This window comes from Scylla paramamosain, chromosome 12 (assembly GCF_035594125.1).
Source record: "Scylla paramamosain isolate STU-SP2022 chromosome 12, ASM3559412v1, whole genome shotgun sequence".
NCBI classification, from domain to species: Eukaryota; Metazoa; Arthropoda; class Malacostraca; order Decapoda; family Portunidae; genus Scylla; species Scylla paramamosain.
This window is the reverse complement of record NC_087162.1, coordinates 11322805-11328911: the sequence shown is the minus strand read 5'-3', so window position 1 is coordinate 11328911 and position 6107 is coordinate 11322805. Positions and strand designations below refer to the sequence as shown.

Below are 6107 nucleotides of genomic sequence, written 5' to 3'. Positions count from 1 at the left end.
AATGTCCAATAAGGACGATTTCATTCACTACCTTTCAGCCCACAGCATGAGAGTCAAATCTGATGTGATTATTGGTTTTTACTTAAGAGCGTTCAGAATTTGCAGCAACAACTTCCTAGAGCAAGAAATATGATATATCATATCAACTTTCAAAAAGCTGGGTTATCCTGAAGGGCTCCTTGTTAGGCTTAAGAATAAGGCAAAGAAAATAACAACTGAAAACAAAGAGAATAAAGATCTCTGTACAACCAGCAAAAGAGAGAGTTATACATGTGTACCAAATTCGGACAAGGCTTCCATAATTAATAAATATTTGTCTAGAACAGGATTAAAAATAGCAACATTAGTGGGAGAGAAAATTGGTGAGCTAACGAGGACTAAAGAGACCGGACTTGTTAATAATAACAGCGTAGTGTACAGCATACCATGCAAAGGTTGTACAAAGCAGTACATAGGAGAAACAGGCAGGGGACTTAAAACAAGAATAGCAGAGCATAGGAAAGATGTTTTAAAACACAACACATCAAACTCCCTTGTATTGAACATAGAAAAATGTAATCACCTACCAAAATGGGAAGAGGCTAAAGAAATTAAAGTTGGATTGAAGAAAAGAATGAGAAAAGCTATAGAGGCAGCCCTCATAACAACTAGGGAAGTCATTAACCACAGAGAAGGTTTTATCAGGTGGGCGGGTAATTCCGCCAGATTGGCCCTCAGGTCAGGTACAAGGAAAATCCCCAGTAAAGGCTCGTCACGTAGGCGAATAATGCCACCTGACTAGGAAAATAAAATTAGGTGAGGTACACGCCAGGATGGCAATACTCTGTACGAATGTCATATGAGAAAATTTTGTTTGTTGTTATAAATAATGTGTTTTCACTCATGTAAATCAGTCTCTCTGAGGATGGCTATTCAGCTGAAACGTTAGAGATTAAAAGAATCCTACCTCCTCCCTGGGTTTTTATCCCCCTTCCTAAACCCAACTACTCTGGGATATATTTCATCTGGTCTTGGTGTCTTGAACTTTCTTAGCCTATCTATCACCTGTTCCACTATCTCCTTAATTATGGTAATATCTTTCAGCTTCTCATTCTCTTCTGCTCTAAAAATTTCACTATCCAGCATTTCCTGCATGTTTTCCTGGGTGAAGACAGTTAAAAAATACTTCTTCAGAATTTTACTAATCTACTCCCCAGAACTAACCAGCAACCTCAATCCTCACCAAACTTGTAGAACAATCAAGCACTTTCATTCATTGATGATACAAAATTCATTTCTTGGATTGGAATTTAGACTATCAGTTGTCAACTGGTTTTAAAGTGAACCCTAACTTTCATTATGAAATCAGAAGCATCTGAGATCACTGTAGCACAATGGTGATAAGGCAGCATAGTGAAAACTGTGATGACAAAATGATTATGCTTATGAAGTGGTTAGTCTAGAAATAGTTCTGATATAAATTATAAAACTTGTGGCATGCAGTGAAGCAGAATTTATAGAGAAAGGGTGTCAGTTCTTTCCTTCCAAGCACAAAGTTTGTCTCTCATCAGTGGTATTACACATTACCAACAAATAGAAACAAAAGTGTTCAAAATTGTTATTTCTGACTCAAATCACTCCAATATGCCATTCAAAAATGGTGAAAAAAAATTGAAAGAATGTACAGATTTATAAATGCTTATCAAAGCTTTAATTATGCTTCATTCTGTCTCTCAAATCTCTAATATTAGAGTTACTAGTTTTAAAAGATTGGACTCCCAACTTTTTTTTACAAGGCCCATGGATCTCATTTGGAGGAAAGTAGAGACAAGGATTTAATATGGTATACATTCACATTTGGAATCATTCCATCACATCTCAACCTCCAGGCTAGATATACAGAAGATGGTATAACTATTAATCATATGACCTTAATCATGTAAGATTAAAATGGAAATTAAAAAAGCTCTTCCCTGGCAGGCAGTGAGGTTAAAAAAGCTTTTCTCTGGCAGGTGGTGAGCTACAGCTACCTGGCTGCACCTCAAGGCCAAAGCCACTCCAAAGATGTGGTCTATGGGTCTGGTGCAGCAGCCAAGCCTCCTTCCTCTGGCCACAGCTTCTCTGCCAGATCTCCAACTCTTAGCCAGACACTTTGACTGGAAATTCAGAAATCTGGTCATACAGCAGCTCCTGGCCATGCCTCAGACCATACTCACCTCAGCACTACACCACCTGTTATTACTGCCTTTGAGTCCTGAAAATTATCTCACATTTCCCCTTCCCCATTAGTCCATTCCTCATCATTCTCTGCACCATCACCTTTTTTCTCCTCATCCTTCTCACCTTCTGCTCACTCATCATCTCCCCCACAACCATCACTCCCTCCTGCCTCTCCATTTACTCATCCTGAAGCCATATTTGCCATGCACCAAACTTCTGCCACAGTTCACCCTGCTGATCCCAGCCAATTTATCATCAAGGACTCCACTTTCCCGGTTAGTAGGTATTTGTGATTTCTCTCTCTCTCTCTCTCTCTCTCTCTCTCTCTCTCTCTCTCTCTCTCTCTCTCTCTCTCTCTCTCTCTCTCTCTCTCTCTCTCTCTCTCTCTCTCTCTCTCTCATTAAAAATGGTAATTTAGATTTGGGTCAATCTGTGAAAATACAAATAAGAAACAAATGCAAACACACACAAATGTACAAATTTGATTTTGGCTACCTTCTGTTCATTCATCTCCCTTTCCCCTTGTTTCTCCACCTTTTTTATTTTTTGTTTGAGAGAGAGAGAGAGAGAGAGAGAGAGAGAGAGAGAGAGAGAGAGAGAGAGAGAGAGAGAGAGAGAGAGAGAGAGAGAGAGATTGCCTCAGACCAGGGTATTTCCACTTGTATAGTCTTAAAACAGGCCATAGCCATTTTCTTCCATGTCCTGTCCTTTTTCTTATTTGCTTCTACACACCTGCCATTATACCGTTCTTGTTTCCCTATTTTCATTTTATAACCGTACAAACTGTTGCATCCTCTCTCTATACTTGCTCAAAAATATCTCATATTTTTCTTGCACTACTTTACCTTCAAATTGCTCTTTCCATTTAATTTTTCAATAAAACTTACTAAGCTCTGCAAAGTTTGCCTTAGCATAGTTCTGTCTCCAATTTCTGTATTGTTCTTTCCTGTGCAACACTGTTTCCTCCTGTAGTAGTATCTCTATTGTCACATGATCACTTCTTCCCATTGAACTCAGACAATGTATACTTGGTCTACTTTCTGGGGTTTTCATAAACATTAAATCCAGCTGTGATGGTTCTTCTTCTCTTCTACATCTTATAGGCTCATTCACCCACTGTCTCGTTGTATTCATCATCATGGTTTGCATAAGTTCTTCACTCCATGACCCAACATTTTCTGTTACTTCCATCTCCTCTCAGTTAATTCTTTTAGTGTTGAAGTCACCTACTAAGAGTACTTTGTTACCTTTCCTTATCATTTCCTCCATACTATTTTTTTGTTTCTAGTTGCATACTTTTGAATTTATTAGTCTACCATGCATTAGTTTTTGGTGGTATGTATTTCACAATGATTTTCCTTTTTTCACATCTTTTGATCTTAATCACAACACTCATTGTTTCTACCATTCCATCACCATATTCCACTTCCTCAACAACAATATCCTTTTCTTACCAATATCATCACTTCTCTTCCCTTTCCTTTTCTGTCCCTCTTCCATGTACTGTATCCTTCCTTTGCAAATCCCAATTTTATTTCCTCTTCTAGTTTGGTTCCTGTTAAACATACCACATCTGGTTTATTGTTCTTTAAATAGTCTTCAAGTTCCAGTAGGCTGGACACCAAACCATCTACATTAGTATACATAATCTTTAAACTTCTGTTTGGTGGTCTTGTGTGGCATCTTTGTACCACCATTTCCTCACTTTCATGTCCACAACTTTCCTGTGTTCTCTATTCATTTTTTGACTTTTAGTTTACTTCTCTATTCTTCGTTCATGTCTCTTTTTATCCATATTTCCTTCAATCCTTTTGCTTTTGCCAATTTTCCTGTTCTTTGCAAGACATGTTCTGCTGCTGTTTGTGACATGATTCTTGTTTTACATTGGCTTTGTTCTATTTTTGTCATACTTTCCGATCCTGTAAACCTCTTCAATTTGTTCGACTCTCCCCTCTCCTTCCTCTGCCACTTCTGCTATAATTTCCTTAGTTCTTTTCACTTCTTTCTCTCTAGCTGTTTTCATGGGTAGGTTCTTTTCCTTGACCCCAAATACCACCATACACATCTTTCTCTGTACTGTGTCTCTCACAAGATTACTTTTTTCCTTTATTATTTTAATCACTTGCTTTTCCATATCCTTGTTGTTTCTGTTGCTGTTGCCTTGTTATGTCCTCCATGTCCACCTTTTGCTGTTCTCTCTCTTTCCAACCTTTGACTTCCTCTGTAACTAACTCTCACTTCTCCAACCCTAACCTCTCTTGCAAAGTTTTCTTTAATTCTTCATTCTCTTTCTTGAGTTTCTTAATCTCTTCACAGTATTTCTTATTTAAGTCCACTATTTTTGTCACCTCTTCTCAGTTCTTTGTTTTCTTTTTCCCTTTCCATCTCTATTATATCATTGGATATCTTTTTTACATTGTCGCCACCCACTTCTGTTTCTTCCTTCCATGCCTTTATCATCGCTGTTAAGCTTCTTGTATTTTCACATTTTCTTCTTTAGTTATCCACATTCATGTATTTGTATGAGTTACATTGAGATCCTCTTCCTTGAAGCCCTCAAAAATACCTGTATGTGTGTGTGTGTTAACCTAGTTGATTACACTTATCTAGTTGTGACATACAGAAAAATACTGTTCCATCATTACAGTGCATGTGTCAAGGCTGAAGGAAGGACTTGGATAGTGAATGTGATAGTGTGGGTGATTGGGCCACTCAGGAAAAATTATACGATCAATCATACAAAAGTGTGATGCATGCTTCAAGTGCCAATGAAGAGCATTATGAAGACAAGGATATATATATATATATATATATATATATATATATATATATATATATATATATATATATATATATATATATATATATATATATATATATATATATATATATATATATATATATATATACACACACATTGTATAGGTCTTCTTGATAGCTTGTTTTGCAGGGAAACTCCAGTTTCCTTCAACTTTATTCTTTCGTCAGTTGCTGTTTTGCCTATTTCTGCAGGCAGCTTCAAGCTAGAAAAAACAATAAAATACTATGTAAAAGTTGTATAAAATTCACATCATATGACACTACACACAAAAAACAAAACACTACAAGCACCAAGATTATAAACTGGATTGACAGAAAACAATAAGTATCCACACACATCTTGCCTGTATGGCAATGAGAGAGGGACTGAAAAAGTTGGGTTCCTAACACTATGATAATGGTATTGGAACGGGCCTCCGAAACATTATCTTACAATATGTGATTGACTTGATGTTAAGTTATTATTCAGTACTGGATTTATGTGTTTAATATATATTGCCTCTAATAATTTTGTATCCATATTGGACTCTGTCTTGTGTAGTATTCTAAAAACTTTGTCACAAAAAGGGATGATCATGTTCATGTGAATGGGGACTTATTGCTGAAAATGATGGAACAGCTGGCTGATTATTAGTTCAAGGAGAAATACCTTTATGTTCAGCAATTCTATGTGCAAGGTTATGTCTAGTCTCATAAAGTTTGGTGGCATCCCTACTTCCTTGATGCCATTTTCCTATCGTTCTATGCCAATAGAATGGAATACATCTACAACAAATAAGAGATAGCATATATCAGCGTTCCCTCACATATTCATGGTTTTGCATATTTGCAGAGTTTTCCCTAACCTAACCTAACTAATGGGGAGTTTTCAGAGTTGCCAGGTGTCACCACCAGATCAGTCTTTCAGCCCAAAGAGCCCAAATTATTCTTTCAGTTATAAATTACAGTAACCCAAGATATAACGAACACATATGGGGGGAGAGTGGGTCACTTGAGATGAAAATTTGCTATATATGTGTATAGAGAGAGAGAGAGAGAGAGAGAGAGAGAGAGAGAGAGAGAGAGAGAGAGAGAGAGAGAGAGAGAGG

General features: G+C 37.1%; 1 long non-coding RNA gene across 1 annotated transcript; it reads right to left on the bottom strand.

The window, feature by feature from the left end:
- Positions 1 to 1663: 1663 nt before the first annotated feature.
- LOC135105676 (uncharacterized) lies at positions 1664 to 5224 on the bottom strand. The gene is made up of 2 exons (XR_010270958.1): positions 5116 to 5224; positions 1664 to 2135 (listed from the first exon to the last, which is right to left on the bottom strand). It is a non-coding gene; the product is annotated as an uncharacterized LOC135105676 (long non-coding RNA).
- Between the last annotated feature and the right edge of the window lie 883 nt (positions 5225 to 6107).